Here is an 11,954-nt window from a genome sequence, read left to right on the forward strand (position 1 = left end):
GAGAGCGAGATAGAGCTGGTGTGCCACTTGTAATTTTTTAATTTTTCAGGGGCAGAATCGTCTTTTGAATCTGTAGTTGGGTTAGTGGGAATAGAATTCTGTTGGTGGTGTAAGTGGGCTAAAATTAACCCATTTTGGTGCTAGTGGTCACAGACCCTAAAACTAATATGTTCATAACCGCTCATTCGCAACTTTTTTTTTTCGATCCGTCAACTCTAACACTCTCATGGGTGTGAGCTATATCAACTAACATACAAAATTTTGAAAGTTTACCTCCTTGTGGTTCAGCTCCCCTTAGGAAAATATAAATGTATAAAGGGTTGACCACTTTATTTGATGTCGAAATGAAGATGGATCAAGTTAAATTTTTTACACAATACCTAATAATACTCTAAAAATATATGGGTAATGTCAAATTTATCAATTTTCAATTTTGATTTTCTGAATCGCACAAAATCCTTATATGTCTACTAAAGTGGTCTAACTTGTTTTTTAGTTGTATCAAAAAAATATGTCTTCCATGAGCAACAATGTGGAGGAAATAGACTTTATTAAGAATCGAACGTTGGATGTTATCATGATGAGAAGAAATGGTTATGGTCAAAATTTCAGCTATTTTTGTCGTCGTTTGACTCTCGATCTACTAGGTCAACCACAAACTCTAAATACCATATAAAACTAATATGCTGATAACCGCTCATTCACAACTTCTTTTTTCGATCCTTTAGCTCTCACACTCTCGTGGGTGTGAGCTATATCAACTAATGTAAAAATTTATGAAAGTTTACTTCCTCGTGGTTTAGCTCCCATTAGGGAAATATAAGCGTATAAAGGGTTTACTACTTTATTTGATGTCGAAATGACGGCGGATTGGGTTAATTTTTTTACACAATACCCGTTAATGCCCTAGAAATAGATGGGTGATGTCAAATTTATCGATTTTCAGTGTCAATTTTTTGAATCGCACAAAATCCTTATATGCCTACTAATGTGATGTAATTTGTTTATTAGTTGTATATAAAAAATATATCTTCCATAAGCAACAAGGTGGAGGAAATAGATTATATCAAAATCGACCGTTGGATGTTATCATGAAAAGAAGAAATGGTCATGCTCAAAATTTCAACTATTTTCGTCATCGTTTGGGTCTTGATATACTAAGTCAACCCTAAACCCTAAGCACCACATAAAACTAATATGCTCATAACCGATCATTCACAATTTTTTTTTTTTTTTTATCTGTTAGCTCTCACACTCTTGTGGGTATGAGCTATATCAACCAATGTAAAAATTTCGGAAAGTTTATCTCATAGTGGTTCAACTCTCCTTAGGGAAGTATAGGTATATAAAGGGTTTACCGCTTTTGTTGATGTCAAAATGACGGTGGATCGAGTTAATTTTTTTACACATTACCTATTAGAGCATCTTTAGCAATGCTAGCCATTTTTGAGTCAAATTTTAGCTAAAGTAGCTAAAAAGTTATTTTAGCTAACCACTTTAGAATTACGTCTGCATCAATGCCCTCTAGTTTAGTTAGTTTTGAATTTATATTATTTTTTAAATGAAGATTAAATAATTTAAATGTATTTATAAATTACATAAAATAACTTAAAAGGAATGTTCTAAATTATAGAGAGTCTCATCCTGCTCTCTATATTTAGGAGCGAGATAGCTAAAAGTTATAATAGAGAGCCACTTAGGAGTCTCGTGCAGCTGCTAAAATAGATAAAAAGCTAAACATGCTCTCCAAAATGGCTAAGGAGCCACAATAGAGAGTCTGCTAAAGATGCTTTAATATGCTATATATAGATGGGTAATGTCAAATTTATCGATTTTCTATTTTAATTATTTTGAATCGCACAAAATCCTTATATGCCTATTAGTATTGTCTAACTTGTTTATTAGCTATATGAAATAAGTATACCTTCCATGAGAAACAAGGTGGAGGAAATAAAATTTATCAAAATCAACTGTTGGATGTTATCATGATAAGAAGAAAAGGTTATGGTCAATTTTTCAATTATTTTCGTCGTTGTTTGGATCTTGATCTATTAGGTCAACTTTAAACCCTAAGTACCACATAAAACTAATATGCTCATAACCGGTCTTTCGCAACTTGTTTTTTCAATCTGTCAGCTCTTACACAGTCGTGGCTATGAGCTATATCAACTAATGTAAAAATTTTGAAAAAATTATCTTCTAGTGGTTCAGCTCCCTTTAAGGAAGTATAAAGGGTTAACCGCTTTGTTTGATGTCAAAATGACGGCGGATCGAGTAATTTTTTTTGCACAGTACCTATTAATACACTATAAATAGATGGGTAATATCAAATTTATCGATTTTCAGTTTCGATTTTGAGGATCGCACAAAATCTTGATATGCCTAGCTACTATAATATTGTCTAACTTGTTTATTAGTTTTATACAGAAATATACCTTACATAAGCAACAAGGTGGAAGAAATAAAGTTTATCAAAATCGACCATTGGATGTTATCATGGTAGGAAGAAATGGTAATGGTCAAAATTTCAGCTATTTTTGTCATCGTTTGGGTTTTCATCTAATAGGTCAACCCTAAACCCTAAATACCACATAAAACTAATATGCTCATAACCGCTCATTAAGATATTCTTTTTTCAATTTGTCAGCTTTCACGCTTTCGTGGGTATGAGATATATCAACCAGTGTAAAAATTTTGAGAAGTTTATCTCCTAATGGTTCAGCTCCCCTTAGGGAAGTATTAATGTATAAATGGTTGACTGCTTTGTTTGATGTCAAAATGACATCGGATCAAGTTAATTTTTTACACAGTACCTATTAATACGCTATAAATATATGGGTAATATCAAATTTATCGATTTCAGTTTCAATTGTTTGGATCGCACAAAATCGATTTTTTGAATACACAGTCAATTTATTATTTCCTTTCAATTTTGTTTGTACACCAATCCATTTGGTCAACCAGAGTGACTTTAATATCATCAATACTAAAACACATATTTTCAATTTGTCACTAAATACTATGAGGGTGCTTTTCATGACCGATTCCTGTGGGTTCTATCTCTATTACGCATGCATGAAAACTCGAAGTACAAAATCATCGCGCTTAATTATTCTTAACACTAAACTTAATTATAAATTAATTAAGTTAATATGATCAGGTCTAGAAAAATTAATTTAATGATTTTTCTTTTCAAATAGTTTCTTTACGATTAATATTTTGGTAACTAATGTGGTGTATTTAGAACTATAACCAACAATTCTGAAGTAACAAATGTAGTTTATTAAAAATCGAAGAAACAACACTATAATTTAGATAAATAACTATGATCAAGTCAATGTCACTTCTAAAATAAATCTAGTATTTTATTTTTCAATTAACTTTTGAGGTAACAAATGAAATTTATTAAAAAATGGGACAGAAAACAAATAAATAAAATAACATAAAAGCTTTGATAAAAAATAAAAAAATAAAAGTATAAAGAAAAAGAGCTTGGGGTGGCTCGTACCTGAGAAGAGAAGCATAATTACTACAAACTCCAACCATGCTTTATTGGAGATGATTTATTTGTTTTATATAAACGGATCTAAACTAGTTTCTCTCAGCTGGAAGCCTCGGACACCCAACTTCATCAATCACTCTCTCTCTCTCTCTCCTTCGAACAGACCACACCGCCACCCACAATTAAAAACCCATATCATTCATGATTCTCTCTTCTTTACGAACTAGTAGCCAACGAAAATCATTACCCATTCTCTTGTCTCTCACTAACACACCACCGCCACCACAATTCAATCCATTCATATACAACATCCTTCTGATCAAAGTCTGGTTTCAATTACGAATTTGATGATGGGTTTCTTCCTCTCTCGACATCGTTCTGATAAATTCTGGTTTCAATTAGTTATGGACTTATGGCAGAGATAATACGAGGATGAGGATGATAAAAAGTGGAGGATAGATTTAACCTCCTCCCTCTACCGCTACCTCGATCTGCACCGCTTTTTTTATTTTTTCATCACTGTGTATACTAACGTTAACGTTGGATATGGAGTAACAGAAATTTGACGGCCCAGATCTGCCCAGTGAACAATCAACGGTAGATTGCCCCAGGCTGATTGGATAGCAGAAAGATACAAAACAGGGAAAAAAAATGTACGGCAAATGAACCATAACAATATATGAGAGGAATATTAATATAAACACACCATCAGCGACAGCAGCTGTCTTCAAGACCTTGGCACGACGTTTTCGGCTTCTCATCTGCACCTCAATCACAATTCTTTGCTGCAACATTCATTTACAAATTATATCATATATACGTCGTTAGACCCTAGGAAATCAATTTATCCCTCAAACTAATATTTCTTTCCATAAAATCATCACAAGTGATATGATCAACATATGTTTTATATATGTTTGCTTATGAAACGACCAAAAACACATTAACAATTTCGAATATATGGGGAAAAAAGAGGGGTTCTTTTTCATGCAGACAACACGATTTCGATAGTTATATTGCTCCCTAAACCTTAAACTACCATCTCCACCACTTCATTTCTCAAATACATCCCTACTCATAACATCTTACATATACCAAGCATTATCATCATTTCAAGTATTGAAGAAGGAGTTCAAGGAATAAGCTAGAGCACAAGAGGAGGCTCCTCATCATCTTTATGACAAAATTTCCATAATGAACCACTTCATCATCCTTCACTTAATTGTGATCATCCCTAGTCATTTCTAAACTCTATTTTTTGATAGCTTAATGTTTTCCATTATGTTGATGCTAGTTTATGTAGATATGTATGAGTAGTCTATTGTTGGGGCTAGGGTTGAAAGCCCTAGCCAAACTTGTAATGAATTGATGTTTGAATCTTATTTGATGAAATTTCCATGATCATCTTCACATGTTAATTCAAGAAGTGAATGCTTGTATTTGAATCTAGCTAATTTGAATACTTTGCATTTGTCATTACATGAACAATGTTTAGAGAGTAGCTATCTTTGAACATTAATAGCATGATAGCACACTAGGTGTGTGTATGTGAGGGTAGTGAGATAAAATCACCTAGACCTAGTATTGGTTTGCTTACTTGATTATCTAAACTCAAACCTTCATGCATCTAGGGGCAAGGAATTGATACTTATCCAGTAATATAACTTGTTCTTGGGTAGTTAGTTTCACACCTATCCGGTGAAAATTGATAAAATCAAAGGAGTTTAGGCCTTAGTAGTCTTATCCGGATGCTAAGAGGGTAATTAGGCCTTAGAGTTTAAACATCAATGCATGCAAGAGAGGCTATGGTGAACAACCTAAAGCTCTAACTTCCATCCATTCTATCACATCTAGTTTAGCATAGCCTAGTTTACATTTCAAGTTTTTATTGTGTGTTAATTCGAGTTTAAACCATCTCCAAAACCAAAATCAAACCACTACACCATCTTGCATATATTCACCATGAACTTTGGTTCACTTGTGAGCCCTTTGTTTGTAATTTGTACATTTGCATATTCATCTACCACTCTTTAGGTTTTCCCTAGCTAGAGTGGGTTTTCGAATCCCTTAGGTACGATATCCCCTATTCATAATCCCTACACTATAACTTGGTCCTTATACTTGATGGTAGCTATTTGTCTAACAAAGATGGAAGGTGGGGTTTAAACTCACAATACTCGATGTTCAAAAAAATTAAGGAATGGAGGTTACTGATTGAAGCAGGTAAATAACCGGAAAAACTTGTCCTCGCAACATTCAAATACTCCAAGGGACTACTCCTGTTGAAATCAGGTAAATAACCTCTCAGGCCTTGGTTAGAATCCAAATCAAGAACCTGCAAGTTTGGTAGATGAAAGATGCCAACAGAGAACTCCCCATGAAATGAGCAGAATGAAAGGTTGAGATAGGTTAGGCTGGTAAGATCATGGCCTAATCTCAATGGTATTTCAGAAAGACTGAAGTCATTATCGGAAAGATCCAGCCTTAGCAAGTGAACAAGTAGAAAAAGGCTACTGTTGGAATTGATAGAAGCATAAAGATAACTGCTTCTTAGGTCAAGGCCAATGACATAGCCAAAGTACTCGTCGCACTCGACACCACTCCATGAGCAAAAACTAAGATTCATCTGTCCTTGTGCTGTCCAAGATGCAAACTTTGGATGCGCAGAATTGTGTATTACAGTAAAGGTTTCCTTGAATTGCAACAAGGCAGAGCCCTCATCAACATGGCAAAAGGTTTGCACAAAACTGAAAAGGTGGGTGACATTTAGTAATAGAAAAAGAAAGAGATGCACAAAAAAAACTGTTGCTCCGCAAGGTTCCCATTCTCGTGAAGAAGTGTATTTGATTTGTGTATGTTTATGGGTTTCACAAAACGGAGTTAGAGATTGAAGTTCTTTAATAGACACAAGTCATTCATGTTTGGCAGCTTCTTTCAGTAAGGGAAAAGTTCTATACTACAACACAGACGGTAATTTCCGACCACGAAAAATGGTCGGAAATAGAACATTTTTTCGGAAATACCTTTTTCCAACAAAAAGTCGTCGTCGGAAATGCCTTGGTCGGAAATAATTTTCTTCCGACCAACCGTTGGAAATGCTTGACCATTTCCGACGAAAATCACTGTCGGATTTGAGTCTCGTTTTGGTCGGAATTAATGTTTGTTTCGTCTGAAAAAAAAATCGACGGAATTAAGGTTTTCCGTCGGAAATAATTGTATTTCCGACGAATTATTTCCGACCACACTTTTTGTCGTAATATTTATTTCCGACGATGTAGTTTCGACCACTCGTTTCGTCGGAATAAGTCTTTCCCACGAATTTTTTCCAACCACAATTGTTGTCGGAAAACTTTTTCTTATGACATATTTTCGACCAAAAACTTCGTTGGAATAAATATTTCCGACTAACTAATTTGAGTATTTCCGATTACATATTTTCTTTGTGGGAATTAATAACCATTACCGTCTATACAAATGACTTTTACCGATGAATATGGTTTATCAAAATAAAACATTTTTGTCCGAAAATTATTGTCGCAAACGACTCACCTCTTGTGGGAATAAAATAGTAAATGAAATTACATTCGATTTTAATTATTAGAATTTTTTCACAAATTGAATATTTATTTTCTGGAACATGAAGAACCAAATAGATATAGTGAAGATTTGAATAATTTATAGAATGCAAACTACATAGTCTTAATACATAGATAAAATAACATCATCCATGACATTAGAATAGTACGAGAGAAAATACTAACCTAAAAACAAATAATAAAAGATTACATTTGTTAAACATGTCTAAGCAAACTAATTGCCACTTAAAAGCCCAATACCTACTGAAGTTAGTAACTACAATCTCCACTTTTTTTTTTTATGGTAATAGGTCAGCCCTTTCATTAATATTCAGCAAGCAGTACAAAAACGAAACACCCCTATGGGGTCGACAGAAAGAATCGTTCCTTAGAACCTCATGAACCCTATTCTAGCAGAATAAAATCCCAGAAATCCCTAGTACACCCACCTTTTGGTAAATTCACGCACTTTTATTCTAACAAAAACCTAGAAACCTCGAAGCTTACAAAAAATCCAACTAAGGCACTGGTTTTTGCGACCCAAACAAAAATTAAACGGCACTATGGGCCATAGAGACCCACAACATCCAATCCCCTAGCAAGAGGGTAATCCAGCCCCAATCCCTAGCAGACAGAGTCCAAGCCAGAAGTTGTAGGACCCAGCCCACCCACTTCCAGCCATACCACAAACCCTCCAAACAGCCCCAGGCCCAGCTGGCCCAATAGGGCGAAATTGCTAAGGGAACCCCAAGCACTCCATCACAGCCGTCCAAGCCAATCCAACATGTTGCAAATTACTATAATATCTCACAGGAGGTATGAAAAAGAAAACAAATACAGCATGTTCAACAGTACATATAAAATGGGTCAGTGCTATCATATCATAAGCTAAAGTCATTGACCATATATAATGCTCTCAGATACTTTGTTGCACATTATTAATACTGCAAGTAATAAAACCATTAATTCTAAACTACTCGCACATTATTAATATTTTGTTGCCTCATATAGATAGATAAGGTTTCTTCGAATACCTTATAACTAGTGGCTAGCAGCTAAGGATCAAGGTGCATTTGCTTCGAAATCTCCATTAGTAGATTTACCCTGTCAAAATAGCAAAACAGGAAATGAAACAAAGTATAATAAGTATGAGGACCTTATAAAAAAACTCCTAATTGCTGCAAAAACGCCTTGACAACAAAATTTTTTTTTTATCAATTTTGATGAGTACTAGGGTTATGAGAACTACAATGTAGCCAAACTTTTTTATCGTTCAGTTTTGTACATGAAATCCTATGCCTAAACTAAAACAGAGCTTTAGATAAAGCCCTACTGTTTTCTTCTCTCTCTAATAATATAATGCTAGTTTGTTATAGGAGAGGAGAAAGAGGAATTATTATTAAGCTGGTGATGCCTTGAAGAAGGACAGTCATATTCAATGGGTGGACTGGTTTGTGGTAAGTGTTGTGATGGGAGTGACGGTGAAGTAGATGAGGGTTGTAGTGTTTCAGGTTGCATATTAACAGAAAGTTTATAACATGATCTACACAATCATCAAACTGAGGTCCAACAGTCAGAAGCAAAAATTCCACCCAAAAGTAACTAAGAGTATGAGGATAAGACAATAGATTCACAATTAAGAATAAAAGTGGGCAGTAAGTCTATCAATTAGATAATTAATAGCAACCTTATGTATACAAAGAAATGAAGCTTTTTCCCTTATATATGTACGTAGTTATCATCTTGACCAAAGTTTTGAACACACAAAAGAGAAATCTCAGTAAGGACTTAGTTAACATTAAGATAAAATAGAAACAGTATCTAGGATCTAATTGAGAACAAAATCAGACCTCAGCATAATATTGGAGGTGAGCCTATAATCGATCCCTGAGTTCCTGACAGAGCAAGGTCACAGCAAAAAGTAGATGCTCTAAACTACTTATTGATGGTACAGTTATACCAAAGCCAAGGAAGAAAGGGAAGTTCAAGATAGAAAATGCAGGTTGTATATGGTGATCTGTCCAGGCGTCAGGTGTGGGATTAACTAAAGAGACTACAATCAAAGTATTGCATACACCAAGAACAATTTATCTGCAGCTATATATGTCTTCCCTATACGTTAAAACGAAGAATCGGAGATAAACATCAACTTATGTCAATGAGAACATAAGTTGTTTACTTGCAACCAGAAGCTAGATATCTTGTTCCTTTGAGAAACAATCAGCACAAAAGCTTGATTCACATATATATCCTTGTAGATCATGCAGAAATTCATATCTTAAGGCCCCACCAAAAGAAGAAAACACATAATAAAGTATGGAAACATAAGCAGCAGAGCTAAAGATCCTTGTAAATCACAAAGACGCACACACCACTGCTACTTGTCCTATGTACCTAAAGCTGAAATTACCACTTCTGACTAGCTAATATTACACAAAAAAAGGGGTAAGTCCTAGTTGGATCAGAGAGATGTGTCCACAAATCTAAGCTTTCAGTTGTTGGAACTGGAAGGATGATTATTGAGTAGTTGTTGGTGGAGCTCAGGTTTAGGGGGGAAAGTTATATTTAATATGCTGGAAATATATGAGATAGACATGAACTTATGTGTATATTTCTTCTTCAAGTGCACCTAAATTTTTCAGCGCAGTTCCCACTATTGAAAGAATCCCCTAACTACTTTCCAACTACAAATTTAATTCATGATACAATGTCTTTTAAACATAATTCTTTCTTTTTGTATTCTTTTTCTCTACGATTCTATCACATCTACCAAACAATCCAGTTCTTGAATTTCTTCTTGTTATCATATATAGCAAAATCATCCCTATGGCTAGCTCTCCGTAATCCTATTTCCTCTGCTCTCCAATCCTAGACCTTTAACAGAGAAGAACGTGAGGAGAGTTGTGTTTCATTTCAGTAAAACATCTAGCAAGATGGCTTTCTACCGCAGCCATTATGGTTAGAACACCTTTGTTTAAGATTGTTGCTTCTCAAGGATGTAGCTATTATAATGAACTGATGTGATGCAATTTTTCAATGAAGTGATGATAAATAATAAATTACAATCAAGGTATTGCATAAACTAAGACAACTCTTGCAGCCTTCAATTACTGAACATGCACAAATATATGCACAATGTAATATCAAAAGAAGACTAATCAATTAGATATGCAGAGAGGTGATACAATCATACAAATCACACTTTAAAAAGTAGGGCACATACAAAATCGATTAGAAGCTAGGTTTACTTGCAACCATATGTTTCACTCAGCAAAATCAAAATCCCAAAAGGACAAAGCAGAATATGCAATCACTTACCGAAAACGGTGATTCTCTCGCAAATATATGATTGACAGAAATCCCAAACAGAAACCTGCAACCCACAGTTAAGTATTCAGAAGAACTGAATTCAAAGAGATATTTGACCAGCCCATCAATTGGAGTACTCAATGAAGGCAACAATAATGCTGTTAACTCGAATTACTTTAAAATTTGTCAAAATTTGGTTATATAGTATATCCAATGTTTGTAGTTACTATTATATTAAGCTCGATTATATCAATAATAAAATTCAGGCATATAACAGATCCGCAGCATTGCGCGGGCTTCTTGCCTAGTTAATTCTAAACTTCACTTCTCCCCTGCTACAAAACAATATCACCAAAATCCCAAATTCGAATCAACAAACTAGAAACACAAACACAACAGATATATAACAAAAACCCTCAAACAGTATCCCCTAAAATCAAGTAGCCCTTTTCTCTAAGTTATGAGAAAGATAAGCTCTAAGCATACGAGGAAGTCAAGTGAAGCCTTAGATTTTGGTTAAAAGAGAATTTTCCGTTGAAGTCTAAGATAGGATTGCTGGTAGTTGTCAAATACGTGTTGCAAAGAAAAGAGAAATCACTTACCTCAAATCCTAAACAAGACCAATCATAGAATCGATGCAAGGCTCTTGTACTATTGCCCAACTGCCAAACTTCTTTCAATTTTTGTGTCCGAACAGATCTGGAATGGAGGCAAACCTGTAAAGAAAGACCAAGAGGATATAGAAGAATAAGACGTGCTGAGACAGAATAAGAGGAAAAAAAGGAGAATTACGAGAGAGAGAGAGAGAGAGAGTGATGGGCGATGGAAGAGAAGCCGTGAAATTTTAGATCTTTTAGGTTTATTGGAGTTTCATCGCTGGAGGTAGTAAAAGAGTAGCATGTAGAGGCTCCACAATTTTAGGGATATGGGCAGGATGATCAAATATTTGAGGCAGCGGGAAGAATTTTAGTGGCGGCAAACTTAAATTTTTTATTTTTATTTTTATTTTAATACAAATTTCAAACCCCAAACCCTAAATCCTAAATCCTAATTGTTATTTTGTATTTTTTCTTTTGGAACAATTATTGTTTTTTTTTTTTATTCTTAGGTATTGTGTATTGTGAATTAGGATATTTTAGACAGTGATTTATGGACTTTGCAGGTACGTGTAGTCCAGTTATATGACTACTTATATCAAACAAGTTCAATTGCATAGAATAATATCCACTTATTCAGGATATCTTGTCGGGAATAAGATATCTTGTTCAGGAGTAGATGTTATGTCGAGGAAGAAATATCGTATCAATGAGCAAATAAGCTTTCAAGGAAGTGTTGAGAAACATATATCTTGACAAGTTGGAATAGGAACCATATATCTTGTGTAGAAGTGAATATCTCATCTAAGAGCATATATATGATTGAGGAGCAAATATCGTATCTAGGAGGGAATATCTCGTCGAGAAGCATATATCTTATCTAGGGGGTATCCTCTCATCTAGAAGTATATATGTTGTCAAGGAGGGGTGTCGAGGAACATACATATTGTCTATGATGGAATATCTCGTCTA

The 11,954-nt window shown here is 34.6% G+C and overlaps 1 long non-coding RNA gene across 1 annotated transcript; it reads right to left on the bottom strand.

The window, feature by feature from the left end:
• Window positions 1-7,168: 7,168 nt before the first annotated feature.
• Window positions 7,169-11,410, bottom strand: LOC133728836 (uncharacterized). Its single transcript, XR_009856035.1, has 3 exons — window positions 10,989-11,410; window positions 10,396-10,450; window positions 7,169-8,181 (listed from the first exon to the last, which is right to left on the bottom strand). It is a non-coding gene; the product is annotated as an uncharacterized LOC133728836 (long non-coding RNA).
• Window positions 11,411-11,954: the final 544 nt, after the last annotated feature.

This window comes from Rosa rugosa, chromosome 2, assembly GCF_958449725.1.
Source record: "Rosa rugosa chromosome 2, drRosRugo1.1, whole genome shotgun sequence".
Lineage (NCBI taxonomy): Eukaryota > Viridiplantae > Streptophyta > Magnoliopsida > Rosales > Rosaceae > Rosa > Rosa rugosa.